Source organism: Pelophylax lessonae, assembly GCF_965119305.1.
Source record: "Pelophylax lessonae genome assembly, chromosome: 8".
In the NCBI taxonomy this organism is placed as follows: Eukaryota; Metazoa; Chordata; class Amphibia; order Anura; family Ranidae; genus Pelophylax; species Pelophylax lessonae.
Window position 1 is genome coordinate 157,102,180 of NC_138775.1, and position 25,656 is coordinate 157,127,835.

The following is a 25,656-nucleotide window of genomic DNA, read 5'->3' on the forward strand; positions in this document are numbered from 1 at the left end:
AAAAGTTTGGGGTAACAACATATATTGTATAAGAGTCCAAAAAATTAGCTTACAGGAGACCTGCCAGGGAAAGCACAAAGGTCAGTGTTGCCATCCTCTATAGGCTAAAGGTTTGTGCGATTAATCTTTCAGTAATGTATACAAAGCAGGACTGGTACAATATGGGTTAACTTATATGGGTATTAAAAATAAATGACCAATAGTAGTATAATGCACAACTAGAGCAGACTGACATACTTAAAAGTCCAAAGATATTAAAGGGTTAGCATCCACGGGTTCTGTAAAAAAAAAAATATTCAACAAACACGAGTGTTCTGAAAATATTGCCATCCATATACCCATAGATAGACAACCACATCAAAATAAAAAAAAAAGGTCAATCACATTATAGTAAGGGCTCAGCAGAATGCCAGGGATATTAGAAAATCCTTGTAGGGTTCAATATTTGAATATTTTATATCTTAACTGATGAAATACAATGTTGTACAAACACTCAAAAGTTCAAAAAAATGATGATTCACCCTAGTTAAAGGGTGCTGCAAAAGCGAGATACAAATCGGATCCTTCCAGCATAGACAGACAAACAGCAAAATCAATGACCTGTCATATGAGTTTATTAACTCATCAAAGAGCAAAGTCCAGCCCAATCTGTGATGAAAATGTTCAAAGTAGCTTTACTAATATGGTTTAGATCAGATTGGACCTGATGTGCCATATACAAGTTTATTACTTCATGAAACTCATAGATCACTTAGTTGGATCTTAACAAGGCATGTGAATTAGTATACATTTCATACAAATATAAATGCCAACAAATTCAGAGCAGCTTAACTAATATACAGTAGAGCACACAATTTGTGCATGGTGTTCCCAGGGCCAGCACTACCACTAGGCCAACTAGGCAGCCACCTAGGGTACAGCCACAGCCACTGGTTTCTCTATTCTCCACCACAGGGATGTAGATAAGGGGGGCCCCCAAGAGCACCCTGCCCAAATGTCCAGTTAGTGCCTGCTGCCACATGGAGCTGCACTGCTCAGCCTCAGCAATCAGATCTATCAGAGAATGTAGGCTGAGCGGCAGTGATGGTGTGGTCCCCAGACTTCCCCCTCCTCCATTCTTGCACTCCCCCTTCTCTGAAAGTCTGGGCCTGGGGGTGGTTAATGCATGTGATTGGTTGCTAGGATACCAGTCGCCCTAGCAAACAATCACATGCTTGCCCTGTCCCCAGGCCCCAACATTCAGAGAAGGAGGAGGGCAAGGACAGAACTTATTCCATCAGTTCTACCCAGCCAGGGAGTGACATCACTGCAGGCAGGAAACTGGAACAACGGGCAGGCTCTGCATAAATGTTCTAGGCTGACCAGGGACACTGAGGGACTCAGGTGAGTTGAATATCCTGCTGTTGGTACCTGTAAAAATGTCTTCCCACCTCCCCCACCCCTTTATACTGCCTCACCCTCCCCCATTCTGCCTCACCTACCCCTTATACTGCCTCACCCAGTGCTTTAATTGGGCAGGTATGCACTGATACTAAGTACCGCCACTTTCAAATATGGCTCTTGAGCATACCGCCACCTCTCCATGCGGCTTATACGCTCATTTTGGACATCTGCGCCCTCAATTCCCCCCCCCCAAGAATATTTCCCACTCCAGAGCCAGACCAGTCACCACCAGTGAGTCCCCCTGCTCCAGAGTCCCAGCCCAGGCCAGGGGGGGTGCTCTGTAGGGACCCTGATGTTGGGTGGGGGGGGGGCGACAAAATGTATAGGCTATAATAGAGTACCGGCACCTCTTATGGGCCACTTAAAGCACTGGCCTCACCTACCCCCCATACTGCCTCACCCACCCCTCATACTGCCTCAACACCCCCCATACTGCCTCTTTTAACCCTCCATACTGCCTCACCTACCCCTCACACTGCCTCACCCACCCCCCATACTGCCTCACCTACAACTCATACTGCCTCAGCCACCTCCCATACGGCCTCACCCACCCTTCATACAACCTCACCTACCCCTTATACCACCTTACCCACCCCCCATATTGCCTCACTCTCCCCCCCATACTGCTTCACCTACCCCCTCATCCTGCTTCTCCTACCCCCATTACTCCCTGACCTACCCCCCCTATACTGCTTCACCTACCCCTAGCCCCCTCATAATGAGGGATGCAAATAGCTGGTCTTGTCTGGAGCGCAAACTAGTCTACCACCAGCCCTGGGTGTTCCCTGTAAAAGTTTATTAAATTTGTTCTTCACCTTCAAGGTGATTGACAAAGAGTCTGAGCTGTCTGTGTTTCTGCTTGGGAGAGTCACTCTTTTTATTTGTCCTGGTAACTATTATCCCTGGGACTTGAAATGTAAGGAACAGCCAAAGTTTTAAGAATGTCATCATAATAGGAATTGAAGAAAACTGTTCCAAGTTAATCACATGTTCCAGTGACAACTACTGTATGTAAGATGAAATTTAACTACCTGTGTTTCTTGTACAGTGAGTGGGATACAGATGGCAAAAACATAAAACTTTTTCCTACCCTATCCAAGATGAAAAAATAAGTTTGGTTTCAGACTTACTTTTTGTTTTTAGATTACATGCTTATTATTGAGAGGAATAAAGATTAAGATAAAGATACAAAAAAAAAGGATTCTTCCAAAGAAAGATAAATAATTACAATCTGTTCCAGTCACCAAACATGACCACATAGAATGAAGAAGTACTGTGATAATTCAGTACAACACAGTTTCCATCAATTATTATACAACAGATAGATAAATTACAAAGTACAAATAATGTGAAGTACAAGTGACCATGACCAGGTGAATGCCTAACAGCATACGTTGCACTTACACATTATGTAAAACAAACACTAGATGCATTCTAGCTAAATGAGGAGATGGAGCTTGGCCAGTTGAATATAACCATGAAGACCACAAAATATCATTTTTTTCAGATAACCCCTATGTTGATATGATAATGTCTTCTCTTCCCAGGATAGTATTTACTGTATCCTTACATTGTTTAAATGTCGGGGGAACAGATGATGTCCATTTCTGTGCAATTAATTTATGGGCAAGGAAGAACAATCTTATGAGTAATAAGAGCGAGGATACAGAGACTAGGTCCTCAGGAATAATTCTCATAAGTGCTTTTTTAGAGTCCAAAGGTAACTGGATGGAATTTGCCATCTAAAAAATGGATGGCCAGTATCTAAATAACTTGGGGCATCTGCTAACCTACCTCCATCCTTCGGGAGTTGTAGAGTTTCAAATTATGGATCTTTTCTGATTTCAAATGAGATATTTGAATAGAAAGTCCACTTGTTTAACCACTTCACATGGCACTTTTACCCCCTTCCTGCCCAGGCCGATTTTGAGCTTTCAACGCTGTTGTATTTTAAATGGCAATTGCACGGTCATGCAACATTGTACCCACATGAAACTTGTATCACTTTTATTTATTTTGTTGGTATTTAATCACTGCTTGGTTTTTATTTTTTTCCCAAAGAAACAAAAAAATACCAAAAAAAGCTTGAAAACAAAACAAACAAAAAAAACATTGTTCTTAGCTTTTGTTATAAAATTTTGTAAATTAATATTTTTTCTTTTTCACTGATGTGCGCTGATGAGGCTGCACTAATGGGAACTGATAGACTGCACTGATGTGCACTGATGAAGCTGTACTGATGGGCACTTTTGAGTTTGTACTGATGAGCACTTATGGGCACTGATGAGGGGGCACTGATCAGAGGGCACTGATGGGCACTGATAGGCAATGATAGGCGGCACTGATAAACTGCACTGATGGGGACTGGGGCTGCACTGTTTATCAGGACACTGATGATGATTCCCCTGATTATCAGTGTAAATATCCCCTGTTACACTTGCCGGTTACCAGCTCCAGCTGGGACTGCACTGATTATCAGGACACTGATGATGAGTGCCCTGATTATCAGAGTAAATATCCCCTGTCACACTTGCCGGTTACCAGCTCTCTTTTTCTCATGCTGTGACAGTGCATGAGGAAAGGAATGCCAATAACATACAAGTTTGTTTACATGTGGTCAGCTGTGATTAGGATTTTGCAAAATTGACGCTCTTTTTTTGTTTATAGCGCATGATCAAAAAATCGCACAGGTGATCAAATACCACCAAAAGAAAGCTCTGTTTGTGGGAAAAAAAGGACGTCAAATTTGTTTAGGTACAGCGTTGCACGACCGCGCAATTGTCCGTTAAAGTCACACAGTGCCGAATCGCAAAAAAAACCCTGGTCAGAATGGGGGTAAAATCTTCCGGGGCTTAAGTCAGGGCCGTCTTTTCCACTGGGCATACCCGGCGGTTGCCCGGGGACCCCACTTGCCAAGGGGCCCCACATGGATCGATGGATTTGTCGGGGTTATTGGGGGTTGATTAAAATAATAATAGGTAAAAAGAAAAAATGATTTTAAAAGCCATGTATATTTCGTATTATGCATAAGAGATTTTGAACAGGATGGCGTCCATCTTGTTTTTAAGGTGAAACAAAGTTCATATGTACTTGTTAAACAAAATGTCTCTTACAGGCTTACAATAGGGTCCTATACTTTCAGCAGACATTTATATTTTCTTTTGTCGTAAATAAGATCCCTTTTGACATCTCGATCAGATAAAACTTAGTCAGTCTGACGCTATGTTAAAGGGGGTGATATCTCAGTCTGTCTATAGGTATTTAACAATAGACAATGGCTCAGTGTTTTTCAGCATACATTTAAAGATGAACCATATAAGTTTTCATAGATACATTATTATATGTGAGAAGATATTAGCTATAATTATATCATTATATTATGTAAGGCATATACATATATATTTAGGAACATTGTATCACGTTTTAGGTTTATATTCTCATAGTAGTATCTTACTTAGACTTAAAACTAAAGTGAAAACGAATTACTTCATGTTAAGGCATGTGGTAGGAGTGTTTATATAAGAATTACTTTTGGCTAGTTTAGTGCTCAAGGTGTCGTAAATATACCAAACTAGTCTATGTCTGACAGCCCTAAGACATGGTCAAATAAGTAATGGCTTCTCACTAGCCGACAGGTCAGTAGGTCATCAGATAACATGGTGGAAATTATGTTACATACAGAATCTAATGAATGGTACGATACTGCCCTCTGGAGGCGAAATACCAGGTGCAGTCTTGAGATAATTTGAGATATTCCAATATAAAAATATTATATTGTGTTAAATAATATAATTATTGAAATGGCATTACTTGCCCAGGTGAATAATGGAAATACAGGTGGACATTTATGTATGTACTGGTAGTCTGGACAAAGTTTTATGTTGTGTTATATGATTAATCTCACATATAGAGGAATCATCCTTAACTTTATTATCCAGTATGGGGTTAATTATCAAAAGGGGTGTGTCTCTGACCTCACTAGTTTAGGTATAGAATATCCCATCCAATAGGGATAATGTTTCATCCCTCTGGGTTTTACTTATGGTAATTTTTATAGCTCTTTGTTCTTACCATATAAAAGACCAACCCAGATATGAGATGGACACATCACTTTACACTACTGACAACACACCTCACACTTACACCACACACGCTATTACATTTTTCGAAAGACTCATCCAGACATACTCCCTGGTCCATCATTCATCTGAAACTTGAAGGGAATCCACCATCTTAAGAAAGGCATCCATCTTAGGACTCTAGCGGCCATCTTAAGTGTGGTAATTATGCCTTGCTATGTTATTTGATTTTATTCAACAATTGTTTATTCCTTCCTTATATGTTTTATATTGCATACTTAAGGGTAATAAGATTACAATCCCAGTCGTATAATCCATAGTAGATTTTTCTCTAAAAAGCTGATTTTTGTTTTTATACATTTTTATTAATATCAGATTCAGTGCATTATTTGCAATTTTAAGTCTTCCGTTTTGCATGGCTTATTCTCATTCCTTCTGCAGTGGAATGACTTTGGGCCGTGTGATTCGCAGACCATTGTAGTCTGTTTATATAGAACATTAATTTATGGCTTATACTATACCTGGGAAGAAATGGTAATCTTGCTTTTGTTTTGGTTTCACTTTCACTTTGTTTTAGTTTCACTTTCATTATTGAGCTAAACATCACATTGCATTGATTATTTGAAGTTAGTATTTTTTCTGTAGAGTTATCTTTTTGTGTCACTTCTTGTTTGATCATATATCGTGTTTGCATGTCTTGAGAATAAATATTTTTATATATATTCCACGCTGTAGACTGTACTCACTAAGATTGGTATATGCTTTTAAAAAGAAATTAATCAATTAAAAAGAATTCTCGACATTGATTTATGGCAATAGGTGAAGACTCTCCTTTTTCACAGATCTTTGCTTATTAACCATAAATAAATACACTGCCATATTCAGAGCAGTATAAATATTCTGACATAAGTAGGAGCGCGAGATATTTATTATTAAATATTCTTACAGATTGGTGGCATGTTGTCCCACTCCCTGGTGGTCTAGGGCCCCCCGTTCCGTTGTCCGGTGTCCGCCGGTCCGCCCGGGCCCCCCCACTTATTGCTTCCTCCCCTCGAGTCCGGCGGCGGCCGTGGGTGGCTCGAGTCTGCACTGCACACACTGGTTGCTAAGGCCAGCCCGATTGGCATCTAGCAACCAGTGACGTGAGCAGCAGAGCAGACCCAGGATGCACAGCGCCGCCGCCGCAGCGGAGGACTCGGAGGAGGATCCTCCTGGCTCCTCCTCGTCGGCTCTTCTCCTCACTCCTCTCCTCTGGCTCCGTCCGTCTCGAGTCGCTGTCGACCCTAGAAGAAGACTGGCTCCGCCTCCGCCTCCACCCACCTCCTCCCATGCCATGTGCAGTGCAGCCGTGTAAGGTAAGGTAAGGCTGCCACAGCCTGCCAGTTTTTTTAACTCTCTCTCATTCTCAAATCTCATGGCATGATGTCATGTGATGATGATGGCAATGTAGTATGATGGGATCTAATCGATGTGACAGTGACAGAGTCAGACAACTACTACCTGTCCTGGCTGGAGGATATACTACCTACTATATATTGGTCCCTGGCCTATATGTATATAGTAAGGTATATATTATCCTCCAGGTAAGTAGTTGTACTCTCTTGTAGTATAGTGTTCCCTGTAATGTGTATATAGTCTATATACATATTACAGGGAACACTATATACTACAAGAGGGTACAACTACTACCTGGAGAGGATATATACCTTACTATATACATATTACAGGGACCAATATATACTACAAGACAAGAGACAACTACCTGGAGTATATTATATACCTTACTAACTATATACATATTACATGGAACACTATATACTACAAGAGGCTCTTGTAGTATATAGTGTTCCCTGTAATATGTATATAGTAAGGTATATACTCCAGGTAGTTGTACTCTCTTGTAGTATATATTGGTCCCTGTAATATGTATATAGTAAGGTATATACTCCAGGTAGTAGTTGTACTCTCTTGTAGTATATAGTGTTCCCTGTAATGTGTATATAGTCTATATACATATTACAGGGAACACTATATACTACAAGAGAGTACAACTACTACCTGGAGTATATACATATTACAGGGACCAATATATACTACAAGAGACAACTACCCGGAGGATATACCTTACTATATACATATTACATGGAACACTATATACTACAAGAGACTCTTGTAGTATATAGGATTCCCTGTAATATGTATATAGTAAGGTATATACTCCAGGTAGTTGTCTCTTGTAGTATATATTGGTCCCTGTAATGTATATAGTAAGGTATATACTCCAGGTAGTTGTACTCTCTTGTAGTATATATTGGTCCCTGTAATATGTATATAGTAAGGTATATCCTCCAGGTAGTAGTTGTACTCTCTTGTAGTATATAGTGTTCCCTGTAATGTGTATATAGTCTATATACACATTACAGTCACCCTCTTCCTCCATCCCATTGGCCGCCGGCTATCGCTGCTCCACAGGGGGCCCCAGTGTACTGCATTGCCCAGGGGCCTATAAGGCTCTTAAGATGGCACTGGCTTAAGTGGTTAAGGTGGAAAGTCATCCGGTCCAGAAGTTGTTAAGGAACAATATTCTAATATTCATGGCTCTAGATTTCATGGATATGAAACCCACCTGATCAGGAGGTATCACCTTAGCAATAACTTTGGATAACCTGTCAGCAAGAACTTTAGCAAAAAGCCTAATATCATATGTAAGGATTTAGGCTAGAGGATTGGATTTAGGTTAAATCAGATTTCAAAAGGACAACAATAAGTGCTTTATTTTTGTATTGGGGAAAAGTACCAACTTTTAAAGATTAACCACTTGCCGACTGCCCAACGCAGATTTACTGCAGCAGGCTGGCTCGGCTGTGCATAATCAAGTCAATTTATGCGATTATGCGCAAGTGGACTTGGCGCCGCCGGACCCGCGCTGCCGCTGTGATTAAAAACAGCGCGAACCAGACCGCGGAAGGAGGAGCTGGCCTCCCGCAATCTTCAGGGAAACTGACAGGAGAGCAGCTGCCTATGTAAATAAAGCAGGTGGCTTTCCTGTCAGACAGGCACAGTGAGATTGTGTGTCTCAGCTAAGCTGAAACCCTGATCTCTGTGTGCCTTTAACAGAGCCCCCCCCCCCCCCACAGTTAGCAAGCACAATTAGGCTTACACTTAACCCCTTGATCACCCCCGGTATTAACCCCTTCCCTGCCAGTGTCATTTATACAGTAACAGTGCATATTATTTAGCACTGATTACTGTATTAATGTCACTGGTCCTCAAAAAGTGTCACTTAGTGTCAGATTTGTCTGCTGCAATGTCGCAGTCCTGCTAAAAATTACTAATAAAAAAAAATAAAAAGTCCAAAAATCTATCCCATAGATTGTAAACGTTATAAATTTTGAGCAAACCAATTCAAATACACTTTTTGGGATTTTTTTTACCAAAAATATGTAGGAGAATACAAATTGGCCTAAACTGATAAAAAAATTAGATTTTTTAATTTTTTTATTGGGAATGTTTTATAGCAGAAAGTGAAAAATATTGTGTTTTTTTCAAAATTGTCGCTCTTTTTTTATTTATAGCGCAAAATCTAAAATCTGCAGAGGTGATAAAATACCACCAAAGGAAAGATCTATTTGTGTGGAAAAAAAGGAGATCAATTGTATTTGGGTACAGCGTTGCACGACCGTGCAGTTGTCAGTTAGGGTAACGCAGTGTCGAATTGCAAAAAATGGCCTGGTCATTAAGGGGACCAATCCTTCCGGGCTAGAAGTGGTTAACCTAGAAGTACTGGGAGCAGAACCAGCCCAATTAATCTCCTAGGTGAACTGGGCATCTGAAACCTGTCAAGTTTATATTCCTTTCGAAGCTAAATTCAGAATAATCTACATGTTAGCAGGCTGTACCCGGTAGATATGAGTACCTATAGAAAACTGTATATGGGTCATAAACATTGTGACATCCCAGAAACCACTCCTCAGATGCTTAATTGGTCAGATGGCCTCTGTGAACACCCCTTTGATATCAGAGAAAAAGGGAATGCCAAGACAGTTTGACAGCTCTCAATAACATCAAACCAAGCAACACCTCAATGGACTTGTGAGAGCCACTGTAACATTTTTGCTTATTTGCTGGACTCTGTTGAAACCAAGATTTGCAGGTATTGTTCCTTTTCAACTCCTCTTTATTAGTCTGTTGTATTATTGTTTCTTTATTTCTTTGTAGCACTCTTTTTCTGTAAATATTTTATTTGCCTCATTTTGACCTTTTCATTATTAAACCCTATTTTGAAATCTGTTAACATTGTCTGTTAAGCTTTTTATCCTTTGTTTGGAACATTAGTTGGTAATTATCAGACTTCGACCACTCATATAACATTTACTTATCTACCCCTTTTGAGGTAAGCTTGCCTCATTACCTGATTCAGTTAAATGTATAGCCTTTGTTTTATCATTTGAGCCAGCGATTAGCTACTGTATATACATCTCAATAATAGCACCAGTATCCTGCCCTGTAGTTTGTGATATTTTTCCATCTTGGTGGTCTTCCCACGGGCCGGCGTGACTTTGCCTGTAATAACTTTTGTCACCCATTTACCATCTCAAGGTGTATATTCAAGCGAGGTTGAGTTTGCTTTTTTTATGCAAGCTACATATTTTTTACAGCTATACAGTATATATGTAAGCATATATGGAAATTCTCCATTCCCTCTCTCTGTTCCCTTTTTTTCCACACACCTCCCCCCCCCTTTTTCCCTCTCCTTCCCCTTTTTCCCCCCTTTTACCTTTCCTCTTTTTTCTTTCCTCTTTTTGGGATAGATTTTAATCCTTTTGCTGCCAGGCCCTGTGCTCCAGTTTTAAACTCAGGTGGCCAGACCATTTTTGGAATTTTTCCATTTCTTTTTTTTTTTTTTTATTTACAGCTTTCAGAGTTTGTAATATACCCCCAAACCCATATCTTTTCTGAAAGCCCATGACCAGTATAATAAAAAGAGGGTGCTAATGATTTTTAGGGCCTCTTTACGAAATGGTGAAACTCGAACGTATGCAAAACTGTAAATAACCACATTTCTCTAAAAATCTGGAGGTTTTCATTTTTCACTTACAGCTTTCAGAGATTGTAAAAGACCATCCAAACCATATATTTTCTAAAAGCACACGACCAGTAGAATAAAAAGCAGGTGCTACTGATTTTTATTGCCCCATGACATTTGCACAAATGTTTATCAAAATAACTATTTTTACAAAAAAATACACTAAAATCATTATTAGCCCATATAAACAACACAAATGTTACAAATTCCTGCTAAATTCCTACTAAATATAAAATTTTATCCTGTATTGAGTTATTAAATAACAAATATTTTTTAATTTTAAATTGTGCCTTTTGCAAAATGGTGAAAATCGAATGTTTTCAAAACATTAAAACTGTAAAAAAAAAACACACATTTTTCAGCACCTACCCATTTAGTGAGTTATTTCCCAGTGTGTGCAGCCATGATGCGCAAGAGAAATGGAAAATTGTATACTCACCTTTCTGTAAATTGTGTGATATATATACAGAGAATGGTGTGTGTGTGTGGGGGGGGGGGGGGGGGGGGGCTTATCAGAACTTATAGCTAACCAGTCCTATCAGGTTTTGGGGGCAGAGTCACAACCCAGTGTGTGCTGCCATGAAGATGCATCGGGAGAGGAAAATTATGGAAAGGTGAGTATACAATTAATCTTGATTGCACTATCTCTGGTATTTCCAATTTGGATTGGGAATTCCTAAACATCCAAGTCCAAGGCTACGGAGGTTTAATGGGCTTTATTTACCTCCTAATCAGATCAGCACTATGTGGTACGAAATCTACTTAAAAACATTGGGAAACCGTAAGGTCATTTTCAGAAAAAACCTTATATAATTTTATGTACTTTTTTAGTGTTTTGTATTCAAACACTTGTTTGTGTGTTGTTTTTCTGTTTTAGAAGGCTCACAAGTAGGGATGGGCGAATGGTTCAGCCCGAGCATTAGTTTGGGTCGAACATTGGCTGTTCGCCCGTTTGACGAACGCCCAAATTATCGGGGCGTTCGACTGTTTGTTCGGCCAGCCAAATGACCACAATGCACTGCGCAGCCGCACAGAGCAATGGAAGCCCTCATTGGCTGAAGCAATGAAAGCTTTGCTCAATCAGGGCACAGAGCACTATCAGAGCCATGATTTGAGAAAGTAATGATGACTCTATCCAATCATGGTTCATTGCTCTTAGTCCCACCCCACACTATAAAAACAGAAAATTCCTATCAAATACTTACCGTAATTTTCCTTTCCTGATAGTCTCCATGGCAGCCTACGTGTGGGTTAACCCCGCCTCCACTCCAAGGGTATAGGACCCCCCTCCCATAAATTTCAGCTCTCAGGTACAGCAGGTGTTCCATATCTTAGCCGAATCCAAGACGAGAGGGTGGGAACTCCGGCTGCCATGGAGACTATCAGGAAAGGAAAATTACGGTAAGTATTTGATAGGAATTTTCCGTTTTCCTGTCAGTCTCCATGGCAGCCTACGTGTGGGAAATAACTAGCTCACGCCACACGGGTGGGAATGCTTTGCAGATCACATCTGGAGCCACGTGCCGCGAGGCCGCCCAGGACGTAGAGATACTCCTTGTAGAGTGCGCCATCACCGCCTCTGGAGGAGCCAGACCCTCAGCTCTATAGGCCTGTTGGATAGCTGCCACTATCCATGATGCAATAGTTCTGGATGAAGCAGGTTTACCTCTGTTCTTCCCCCAGAACAGGACAAAGAGGTTGTCAGACTGCCTGAATGGTGCAGTTGCTTGAAGATAAACTTTTAAGGATTCTCCTACATCCAACTGATGAGGATTAGACTCATAAGAGGACCGAAAAGTAGGCAGCACGATCTCCTGGTTCTGGTGAAACACAGAGGTGACTTTCGGATTTGAATTTAGCATGGGTATTAGCACTACCCGATCTGGGAAGAAAGCCAGGAATGGTTCTCTACGACCGAGGGAACTTAATTCAGAGACCCTTTTAGCCGAAGTAATGGCTACCAGGAAGACAGTCCAGATGGTCAGATCCTTGATAGAAGAAGAGGATTCTATGCCCATTTTTGAGAGGGCATTTAGGACAAGAGGTAGATCCCATTTTGGAAACCTAGGTTTTATTTGAGGATTGAGCCTGACTGCTCCTTTAAAGAACTGTTGAATAAGTGGGTGTTGAGCCCACATGATCCCAGAGAAGGCAGACAATGCCGAAACTTGGACTCTTAGAGTTGCTACTGAAAGGGGCATATCTAAGCCAGCCTGAAGAAAACTTAGTATTTCTTGAATCCCAGGAACTGAGGAAGACATACCTTCTGGATATGCAGACTCCATGAATCTTGACCAGATTCTGCAGTATACCTTATTTGTACTTGGTCGTCTAGCATTCATCAAGGTGGAAATGGCTGTAGATGGGCAGCCGCGCTATTCCAACCTTTCCCTCTCAAGAACCAGACCGTGAACCGGAGTATTGCAGGACAGGGATGTACTGATATTCCCTATAGAAGCAAGTCTGGTCTGAGGGCAAGAGGGACTGGGTCCCGGTAACTCAGCTGTAGGAGCAGCGGAAACCATGGCCTGTTTGTCCAGAAAGGCGCCACCATCACTATCTCCACATCTTCCACTTGAAGTCTCTGCAGAAATTTGAGAATGATGGGTACTGGAGGAAAGGCATATGCCCTGCTGAACTCTCACTTGTCGGTTAGTGCATCTGTCCCGTAGGCTTGATGGCATCTGCCTCTCGTGACATACTTTTCCAACTTGTGGTTGCAAAGAGAGGCGAACAGGTCGACTTCGGGAGATACTCCCAACGACAGGATCCATTTGAACGACTCCACATGGAGAGACCACTCGTCGTGGTTCAACTGGACCCTGGACAGAAAATCTGCTTGAACATTCTGTGAACCTGGAATGTAGACTGCGGAGATATCGACTAGATGAGCCTGAGCCCAAGACATAATTGGGTCTAACTCTCGTAGTAGAGAGAGACTCCGTGTCCCACCTTGTCTCTTCACATAAGACACTGCCGTGGTGTTGTCCATCCGAATCATTACAGATTTCCCTTCCACCAGGTGTTGAAAAGATCGAAGAGCCTGATAGGCTGCTCGGAGGTCCAGTATATTGGAGACTGGTGTGTGTCTCTGAAAAGACCACTTTCCTTGTGTCATTTCCCGACAGACAATGAGCCCCCCAACCTGAGTTGCTGGCGTCTGTTGTGATTATGGTCCATGAGACTGGAATCAGAGAGTGGCAGTTGAGCAGATTCTTGTGTTGCAGCCACCAAAGAAGATTGAATCTCATGCTGGAGGAGATATGGATGTATTGATCCCTCTCTTCCGGGTTCCACTGGTGTAGGAACCCTTTCTGGAAGGGCCTCATACGCCAAAGAGCCCATTTGACCATCGGAGCCGTGGACACCATGGTGCCAATGATTTTGAGGCACTGAGAGGCTTTCAGCCGAGGAGAAGAAAGAGCTGGAAGGATTCTCTCCCTCACTACCGGTATCTTCTCTAATGGGAGAGAGATTGAATTCTCGATGGTGTCGAATTGCGCCCCGAGATAAACTAGGCACTGAGTGGGCTCCAGCTGACTCTTTTGTAGGTTTAACAGCCAGCCAAACTCTTTGAGGGTCGATATGACCTGATCTCTGTGTGTCAATAACTGATCTTTCTCTTGAGACAGCAGCAGAAGATGTAGACGTAATGATGTAGACGTATTCCTTTCAATCTTATGAGGGCCACTACAGCCAGGAGAACTTTGGAGAATACTCTGGGCGAGGTAGAGAGGCCGAAAGGTAGACAAATGAATTGAAGATGTCGGTTCAGAACACAGAAGCGGAGATATTTGTGAAAGTCGACTGCCACAGGTACATGAAAGTACACATCTTTCAGATCTATTGAGGCGAGCCAGTCTCCTGGCAGTACTGCCTTCTGAATGGTGCAGAGTTTTTCCATCTTGAATTTTTCGTTCTTTATGAACTTGTTCAGGTATGTGAGATCTATAACGGGCCTCCAAGCTCCGTTCTTCTTCTGGACTAAGAAGAGGGGTGAATAAACACATTGAAATTTTTCCTGCTCTGGAACCGGAACTACTGCTCCTTGAGCCACCAAAGCGTCTACATAAGCGAGCAAGACTTCTCTTCTCTCTTCTAGACAGGGCAAGTGAGTTATAATGAACTGTGGAACCGGATCTGCCAGAAATGACCATTTGTGGCCTATAGAGACCGTCCTGACGGTCCAAAAGTCCGTGATTGAGGCCGTCCAGACACGCTGAAAATGGAGAAGACGTGCCCCCACCTGGCATGTCTGAACGGGCCCAATCTCAAAAAGATTTAGTAGATTCTTGTCCAGCAGGCGCTGGATTCTTGGATGATCTTCGAGAAGAAGATTGGCCTCCTCTCCAATTTCTCCGAAAGTCTCTATTAGGTTTGTAAGAGCGGGCATCTCTCGATCTCTCAGTGTATTGCCTCCTAGATTGAGGCTTCTTCTGACCAAATAAGCGTTTATCCTGCGGAAGAAAGCCTGACTTTCCGCCAGTAGCCTTTGCAATGGCGCTGTCCAATTTATTCCTGAAAAGGGAAGTACCCTTGAAAGGGATCTTACACCACGCCTGCTTAGAGTCTGGATCCGCAAGCCAGGGGCGGAGCCACAAGGCCCTTTTTGCCGTCACTGAAGATAACATTGATCTGGACAGAAGGCGCAGAACATCAATAGATGCTTCTCCCAAAAACACTGAAGCCAACTTGAGTTCATGAACAGGAGAGCTCTCAACAGCTTCTTCCGAGATGCTTCCAAGTTAAGTCTCAATATCAGACACCCAGATTTCCATGGCTTTAGACATCGTTGCCAATGCCATAACAGGCTTGCAGGCCGCTCCGGCCGTAACATAGATCCTCTTTAAGTCTAGATCTATCTTTCTGTCCAAGGGATCTCTGAAGGAAACCGCGTCATCCAGGGGCAAAGTAACATGCTTTGCTAATCTTGTAACTGCAGCATCCACAAGGGGAGCAGACTCCAAACGGACAACATCTTCAGGTTTGAAGGGATACAATTTCCCAAGTTTGGAAGATAGGGAAGACTTACTATCCCCTTTATTCCATTCTTCAGTAATCACCTCTTGTAATTCAGAGAGGGAAGGGAAGTTAACTCGCTCCTTGCCGAGGTGCTTAAAGAACTTCCGCTGCTTCTTCTGGGGAGACACAGGATCCTCCCATTTTAGAGCTTCCTTAATGGCTCTGATCAGGGGTGAAACCAGGGCAAACTCAAAGCCGCCTACTGCCCCTTCTTCTTCCGAATCACTGTCAGATGATTTTGCAGAAGTAATGCTCGGTTGAGAGGGGCCTTGATCTTCCTGCACTTCCGCTGGAGAACTGGACGTAGTGGGACCAAGTGCTGGGACCGTACCCCATTCTTTCAGGGATTGTTGCACTATTTTCTTCACTAGGGATTCCAATCCATGGTCCTCGTGCACCCTCTCACCGGCTGCCTGAGCAAAACATAGCTCACATAGGGACTTGTCCTCCGGGACATGCGCCCCACAACCCCAACAGTCTCTCTGGTATGTGCAGTGACTCTGGTATTGTTTGTGGTGTCTGGGAGAGGAATTAGAGCGTCTCCCCTGCTGCCTACTCCCTGATGGAGATTCATGGCGTTTTGATCTGGAGGATGAACTCCCACAAGGTCTGACAGGGTCTCTTTCTTGGGATAAACCAGGCCTGGAAGAGCTGATGGAAAAAGAGAAAACCGGGGAGACACTGGATTTAGCCATGAAACAGGGACCAGCTAACCCTCCCCCGCCCCCGCTGAAAATGCCAGCACCCACCTGTTGTGAGAGGGCTGGCCACAGGAGGGTGGTGACGCAGGATCCATACTTCAGGCCAACAACCAGACTGATAAAGAAAGGTAATACACATCAGACACCAAGATAATATAGTGATACAGTGTGAGGTAACAAACCATCCCCCCCCCTCTGCAGTCAAGTATCCATTGCACATACCTGTAGCAAGGAATCCAGATACACAGGGAAGCTGCCGCAACGCCCACAGTACTTCCCGAAGTACAGGGGAACCGACAGCTGCTTAAATCCCCCGCCGGAATGACGTCAGCGGTGATGCGGCCGTGATCGCTAGTGTGCATGTGCGAACCAAGCCTCGGCTTTGTTCGCGACGCACTGCGCATGTGCGGGACTACGAAACGTCCACCGATTGGTCGCAGGAAGCAGAGGAGGAAGAGGAAGGGTTGCTGGAACGCAGGAAGCGTTCCAGCGCCATAGGGGCCATAATAAACGCCGCACAGTGATAGAGAAAGGCACAAACAGAGTATGCATAAATGACAAATACCGCTGCCATGAAGAGATGTAATGAGAATCTTCAGACCCTGTCAGAGGACGCCGGCCAAGCTTCAGTCAACCGCAGAGAGCAGGGGAATTTTAAATGTCACTCACCCGCCCATGGCTGGGCCCTGGACATGCAGACACCATCCAAAGTATCCTGAGGTAAGCCGGACAATAGTAAGACATCAGAATTGTAGGTCCTTGGAGGAGGACAAAAAAGGAACACCTGCTGTACCTGAGAGCTGAAATTTATGGGAGGAGGCGGGGTTAACCCACACGTAGGCTGCCATGGAGACTGACAGGAAAGTATTCTTTCAATAGCAGCCATTTGTAGTGTGATATTGGTGTAGAGAGAAATAGAACAGGGCTCTGTTCAGTGCTACTAGAGAGTTAGTGTGCTATTGTGATTCTACTATCAGTGTAGAATATCAGTTTAGTGTGAATCTAGTGATAGTTCAGTCAGTGTGAGTGTAATAAATGTTCATTTTTATTTTAGTGTGAATCTACTGATAGTTCAGTGAGTGTAGTGAGTGACCATTCATTTTTACTTTAGTGTCAGTTTGTTTTGTCAGGGCAGGTTTACTGCATTAAAGTTCAATGCGGTATTGCATGTTTAACGCAGTATATTTCTGTGCCTTACATGCTGTTTAATGCAGTATATTTCAGTGCATTACGTGCTGTTTAATGCAGTAAACTTTTGTGCGTTAGTGCACGTTTAACGCAGTATATTTCTGTGCGTTACTGCACGTTTAACGCAATATATTTCTGTGCATTTCTGCATGTTTATCGCAGTATATTTCTGTGTGTTATTGCACGTTTAACCCAGTATATTTCATTGCTTTACCTGCATTTACCGCAGTATATTTCAGTGCGTTAGTGCATGTTTAACACTGTATATTTCTGTGCATTATTGCATGTTTAATGCAGTAAGTTTTAGTGTGTTACGTGCTGCTTAACACGTAACAAGTATATTTCTGTGCGTTAGAGCACATTTAACGCAGTATATTTCTATGCGTTAGTGCCATTTACCACAAATACATTTACCGCAATACACGTATAACGCAGTATATTTCTGTGTGTTCGTGCAGTTTTATTGCAATATATTGTACTGTGTCAGTGGAAAAAACCACTGCTCCTCCTGGCTGAATGGAATTTTTCAAAATTGTTTTTTGCATTGGTACTAGTTCCCCAAAGCTGTTTTGACAAACCTTATTAGCCCAACAAGATTCAGCTCTCTTATTTCAATGGAGTTCAGGTTCGACATCATAGCTTCTTAAGGCCCCTTTCACGCAGGCTTTCTGATCAGGTCCGCCTGTCAGTTTTTCAGGTGGACCTGATCAGATGCTCCATGTGCCCAGTGGCGGCTGGTGAAGTTTTAAGATGGTGGGGCTCAAGACCCCGTCCTTCCATGTTGACCTCTCCCATTTCTCAGAAGTCCCACCCCTTACAGACTCCACCCATTTTGTCCCCTGTATTTTGCTTGCGTGAACAAATTCTCCCAATATATCACATATTAAGGGGTCCATCAGTACTAGTATATACCATAATAGGGAGCAGGGGCCCTATTATGGGATATACTGTGAGAGACACCCTATTATGGGATACACTGACTGAGAGTGGCTCAAACCGCACAGTATAGACCCCCCCCAGCACAAACCCCTCAAGCACAAACCCCGCACAAACCCCTCAAGCACAAACCCCCCTAGCACAAACCCCACAGTACAGGCCCCCTAGCACAAAACCCCACAGTACAGGCCCCCTAGCACAAACCCCACAGTACAGATCCCCTAGCACTAATTCAACAGTGCAGGCCCCCTTGCATAAACCATACAGTACAGACCCCCTAGCACTAATCCCACAGTACAGACCCCCTAGCACTAATCCCACAGTACAGGCCCCCTAGCACTAATCCCACAGTACAGACCCCCTAGCACAAACCCCACAGTAAAGGGCCCCTAGCACAAACCCCACAGTACAGGCGCCCTAGCACAAACCCCACAGTACAGGCCCCCTTTCAATGCAGTGACCAGCGTACATGCCCCCTTTCAATACAGTGACCAGCGTACATGCCCCCTTCAATGTAGTGACCAGCACACATGCCCCCTTCAATGTAGTGACCAGCATACATGCCCCCTTTCAATGTAGTGACCAGCATACATGCCCCTTCAATGCAGTGACCAGCATACATGCCCACTTTCAATGTAGTAACCAGCATACATGCCCCCTTCAATGTAGTGACCAGCTTGCCGTGCCCCCAGGGCCATCATCAATGCAGTGCCAGTGACCATCAGCTTGCCGTGCCCCCATGATCATCAATGCAGTGACCACCAGCTTGCCGTGCCCCCATGATCATCAATGCAGTGACCACCAGCTTGCCGTGCCCCCATGATCATCAATGCAGCAGTGACCACCAGCTTGCCATGCCCCCATGATCATCAATGCAGCAGTGACCACTGGCACCAGCTTGCCATGCCCCCATGATCATAAATGCAGTGACTGACCACCAGCTTGCCGTGCCCCCATGATCATCAATGCAGTGACTGACCACCAGCTTGCCGTGCCCCCATCATCAATGGCAAATTTGCAGTGTGACCTGACCAGCAGTGACCACCAGCTTGTGTGGCACGGCCCCCCCCATCAATGCAGAGACCAGCGTGCGTGCGTGCCCCCTTCAAAGCACCAGACAAGACAGTGTCAGTGACAATGTGTGGGCCGGGCCCCCCCCTGAGGCATCACTTACCGGCTCACTATTGCTGCTGAGTGCGGGAGTAGTGTCTCTGCGCCTGCCTGCAGTGCGTTCCTGCTGACTCAGTCTGAGAAGAAGTTTGGGGAGTCTGGGGATTTGAGACGAACGTTCTCTCTCTTCTCACACCGTCCGACAATCACTGTCACTCTTCTGAACTTCCGACTGACTGACTCCATCCTCAGTCCTCACGCGACTCTCCTCTCTCTGTGCCGATGGGCGGGAAGGTGATCACGTGATGCTGGGGAGGTGCACCGCCCCTACGCGTTATGTCACCAGGTTCCGGGATGTCCTCCTGTGATTGGTCCAGGCTGGAGTCTGGACCAATCACAGCCAGGACATCAGTAAAGTGGGGAGTGTCGGGCGCATTGCTCTGCCCCCCGATGACCCCCGAAAGGCCGCCAATTAACACCTCTGCCCGCCACGCGTTGGGTGAAAAACCTTACCCCCCATACCCACCACTAGGTCCGGCGCCCCTAGTGGGCTGAAAATGGACAATTTTTTTTTTAATCTTTTTTTTCCTGGCCACAGAGTGGGGGGGGGGGGGGCGGCGCCCCTGCACCCCCTATAGACAGGCCACCACTACATGTACCTCTATGGAGCAGCAGATGTCAGCGGGGACATGTCCGCTGACACCCGCTGCTATCCAATCCTGTGTGTTTTTATCCGATCTTCCATAGAGGAGAGCTCTGATATGTCCATCTCAGCACAGTGAGCTGGGACGGACCTGTCATCAGCCTGCTGATCGGAGATCAGCAGATCGATCCCCACTAAGCAAAACGGAGTCCGCCAGGCAGAAAGCTGGTATGAAAGGACCCTTAAATTTCACCAAACCCACACTTTAACCAAACCCAGGGAAGTTCAGCTCATTCTCAGTCCCAATAATTGCACATTCGAGGAATTCAAAATTCAGCAGCATACATCAAGTATTATCATTGAGCACCTTAACATGTTTCATGCTGAATTGCTTAAAGGGTAACTCCACTTTTGTGAGGGAAAAAAATAGCAAATAAAGAAAAAACAATATAGCGTATACAATAGCGCCACAAGTCATATTGTAATTTAATATTACTTAAAAAGCAGTCGCTGTAATTTTCTGAAAATGCAATGCTACCTGGAGCTGTTCTGTACACAGAATTTGTACTGACCACACCCCAGAAACATTTCCTGCTTGGGTGATTGGTTCACCAATTTTCCCAGAAGTCTGCCTGATTCCAGTCAGATTCCAGGCATCCCCTGCAACAATTCTCATTAATGCCCTGCATGTGCACAGCTGTTTGATAATTATGAAACCACTCCCATTAGACTCACTCAAAACAGGGGCACAGAGGAACAAACACTGATTTCTTCAGAATAACTAAAGGTAGAAATCTGCCACAAAGTTTGTTGAAAACCTTCCAATGTACATAGATCACCCAGAGGGTGTTTTTTCCCCAACAAAAGTGGATTTACGCATTATCCGCTTGCTGTCTGCATCACGGCAATGCGCTGAATCATGTGCCTAGTACGTGATCTGCCGGCTCCAGCAGGGGACGCGCACACCTCAGCTGTGCTGTGATTCATCACAGCACATGCCCATCAGTGGGTCCCACCGAATGATTGACCACTGGCACCCAGTGATTGGCTCTGAGCTTCCCCCAACACAGCTCTGTGAATGTAAACAACATAGAGCTGTTTTCAGTGACAAGGGGTCTCTTTGTTTGTTCATTCATATTTCCATTCCCTACTGCTAAGTAGGGAATGGAAATAACTGAATCCCCATAAGCACTGATCGCTGTAATAATGTCACTGGTGACGTCAGTGGCAGTTAATCAGTTCCCTCAGCATCAGTTAGTGTCAGATTTCCCGCCACACTATCGCAGTCCCTTTATAAGTCGCTGAGTGCCAACATTACTAGTATAAAAAAATAAATTCTTTAAAATTCCAGTATATATCCCATACTTTGTAAATGCTATAACTGTCACACAAACCAATCAATATACACTTATTGGAATGTCATGTACCAAAGACATGTAGCAGAATACATTTTGGCCAAAAATGATTAAGAAATTAGATTTTTTAAATTTTTTTTTAATTGGATATGTTTTATAGCAGAAAGTAAAAAATATAGCTTTTATTTTTCAAAATTTTTGTTTTTTAATTCATGTTGCAGGATTTCCAGGCATTAGGCCTGATGAGGGTCTGCCATTGTTACCGGAAATGCTAGCAGCCCCTTTAAGCTGAATACCCAATTGTGAGATTGGAGTCAAAGACCAGTCTGGCATCTTTGGTTTGTTTTGTTTATTTGATATTGGGAATGGGAGAAGGGAATGAATGGATTACTCCTCTGGCTCAACTAGGTACAAATGGGACACTTTGAAGAAAAATGCCTTTCAGCGCTGTCTTGACGCCGGCTGGATGCCGACCAACACTTGCTGGCGCTTGAAAAACACTGACTTACTGAACTGTACTTGAACTTGACTTTTGACACTCTGGTTAGCTCAAAAGTCCCGAACACGGCTCCCTCCAGTCCTTGCTGACTGATGTAGCCTCTGTATACTGCTTCTGCTGCTGCAACTCTCTACACTGAACACTGCACGCTGTACACTTTAACACTTCAGGGCCCAACTGCTTGTGCCCCCTCTGTACTTCAGGGTCCTTTAACTAGGCACCCCCTCTACACTTCAGGGTCCACACACTGGCACCCCCTTTACTCTTCAGGGTCAACACTGGCATCCCCTTTACACATGTTCCGGCACCGGCTAGCTAGGTCCTGGATCCCTCTGATCTTCACTGGAGTGGTCTCCTCTCTCTAGGCAGACCCCCAGGGGCAGTTTGCAGTACTCACAAACTGGGAATGCTTTCCTGAAACTTGACCCCTCTCAGCTCCGCTGGTCCTCGGCACACCGGATCCTCTCTGCACCTCAGCTCAGCCCTCTGTCACCTCAGGCAAGCCGTCTGGGACATCCGATCCTGCTGAAAGGAGGAGAGACAACTGTACTCTCCCTCCTGGGACTCTGCTTCCTGCCAAAGATGCTGCGTCATGTGCTCCCCTCAAACTTATACCCACTCCCAGAATGCTGTGCGGCAAAATCTGCCTTTCTGGGGTAGATACAGGCCTGAGTGCACGATTGGCTGGGTTTCCTCCACTGCCCAATGAGAACCCTCTCATGGAGCACAGTGGGGAGACTCCCCAGGCTCAACAGCTACACCTGGGAGACATGACAGCCCAGCTGAAAATCATGGCCCTGCTGTTAGGCAGCCAAGGCCCACTATGCTTTACCTAGCACCTACTTTGTTGGGTGCTATATCTATATAACAAAAAATAAAAAACCCAGAGGTGATCAAATACCACCAAAAGAAAGCTCTATTTGTATGAAAAAAAAATCATAATAATTTTGTTTGGGTACAGCATTACATGTCCATGCAGTTGTCAGTTAAATTAGCACAGTGCTGAGTAGCAAAAAATGGCCTAGTCATGAAGGGCTAAAATTTTTCAGAGGGGAAGTAGTTAAGAGGGAGAACTATAAAAGCAAGTTATTTTTTTTTTCATGCCCCCTGCCAGAAGGTTTACCTAAAGAAAAATGAAGCCTGTGGGGAAAAAACTAATACTTAAGGCACATACAGTAGGTGAGGGGGACATCCCCATTATTCCAGCAAAATCCCAGAGAATGCTGAGCACCTGAAATCTTCCAAAAAGACACTTAAGCCCTGTGCTGGCATGTTTTCTTTCAAGATTTTGGGTACTCTGCATTTCCTGGGATCTCCCTAGAGAAAGGGCCACTATTGGATGGAAGCAGGGGTAACATAAAAATATTTGCTATCCTTTTTCAAATGGGTTTATTTTTAATCCCAATAAAGCATTTTTTTTTCTGTGAAGGGGAGGCTGTTAGTGCAAGGTCCACTTTAATCAAAAGGCCATTTCATCAAACTGCTCTCTTGATAAAGTATTATCTACTATCCAATGAGCTGTCATACAGGAGCTGTTGTCATTTGGAAAATAAAACTGAACTCCAGACATAGCTCCCATCTCCTTACTGTATGCCTTCTCTACATAACCAATCACTGAATACATGTTTTAAACAAAATGTAAATACATATATGGCATACCAAAGTCTGTTGCCTCATGACACTTGCTGAGTCTTCTATTTTCCAACCTTCAGAGAAGGAGATTCCTTCTGCCTATGTGATGTAGACACTTCTATTTGTTTGCCCAGTGGCAGGGTACTCTCAGAATCCAGAAGAGTGCAGCAGTATGATGAAGGTATCTACCTACACTTACCAATCATCCTCTGTTTTAGAATAATGACATACTGTAGTCCTCATCTCATATGTCATAAATATGTTTAGCATAGTCAAGACTCTTTGTGTGATATTTAAAGTTACAGTATATGTTGAATGATCAAGTACATTGTGCAGATTAGCAATGAGCTTAAGGTTTGAAGTGGGGATTCTCCCATAATTAATACCAGGCTCCTCAGATTACAGTTCCCAGTGGAATCCCAGTGACGTCATTGAGCAAATATAGTCATGTTCAAATGTAGTTGATGACGTCACCTTGGAGACTTGCAGGACAGTTTTTTTCCTTTAGTGGTTCTATGGGCATTGTCATTTGCATGGATCTATATTGCTTTATGGCAAAGAGTGACAATTTCTTTCCCTACCCTTTAATTTCCCCTACTCTCATTCCTTTTCACTTTATCATTTTTTTTTATTTAGTATTTTTTATTATTGTTTTCCTTTTTCTTTCCTATTATTTTGTTTATTTTTTTCCTATAATCATTTGTAAATAAACTTACGTCTCATCGTATTATATACTGTACTTTTGCTCAATATATAGTCTTTATTATACTAAAAACTTCCTTCTTGCAAGACTACTAAATTATATCCTGATGACATCAATCTATTTAAAAAAGAATTTCCTTGGTCTTTGCATTATATATTTGCTCCTAAATGTTATATAAAGTAAGTATATATTACCATTATATATGCACATATTTACTTATTTATTCATTAGTACATTTCGTACAATATATATTGTTCTGTACTTAACTTTTCAATTTTTCTTTTTATATTTACTATGAATTCTACCTATGATAAAAATCTAAAAAAATAAATAAATAAAATCCTTGTATTAAATTGCTGGATGTCATGGGATTTTTGGGGGTCTGGTCAAAAACTGTATATGTTTTTGACTGTTTACATTATTTTGTTATTAATCTTATTGTTACGGAGGGTTTACAAATTCTGATAGGACCCTTGCCCACGGATCCCTACAACCAAAGGGCTAGGATAGTGAGGATGAGGCCCATGTCCCCATCAACATGGGGACAAGGTGCTTTGCTAGAGGGGTTCCTCCCTGACAAGGTACTCCCCATGTTAAGGCTTGTGGCCTAATATAGTTTGCCCACAAGCCGGGTGAGACATGTAACATAAATAATAATATAGCCACGCTAATTATGATAAATATATGTGAAGCATAATACAGATTAAATAATACAAATGTGCAATAATGAATCAAACATGTAATCAAAATAAAGAAATAAAAGTAAAGAAGGGTGCAACAAAAGGTGCAGCAACAAATAATTGTGCTCACAACAATTAAGCGTATAAACAGCTCTATAAATAGCTCAAAAAATCATTATATGTGCATAAAACAGAAAAGAAAAGAAAAATAAAGTCCAGAGCAAATGTGCTGAGTGAATGATAAATGTGAAGAAAAGGATGTGAATTCCTCCACCACAGCTATATTCAATCTTCCTCCGCAGTGCATCCGTTAGACAGACAAGCTCATATGCTAGCTTACCAGAAATTGGTAGAAAATATGCCTTTCAATAATATCCTTAATGGATCTGGATGATAGGCCACCTCAGTATAGACAAACCACGGATCACCGCAATATACCAAATCGATAATGGATGAGGTATCCTTCAAAGGGTAACTCAGGCAAATGGACGCACAACAATCTCCACCGTGGTATCAGCTGAGATCTCTGCTGGGTACTGAGCCATTGGTCTCCATTCTCCTGCTGTGTGCTCAAATAGA

General features: G+C 43.2%; 1 protein-coding gene across 4 annotated transcripts in view; it reads right to left on the reverse strand.

Annotated features, from left to right (window-relative positions):
• LOC309561721 (potassium channel subfamily T member 2) overlaps positions 1 to 25,656 on the reverse strand; it is a 1,381,641-nt gene that overhangs the window by 669,939 nt on the left and 686,046 nt on the right. The gene's annotated exons all lie outside the window — the stretch shown is intronic.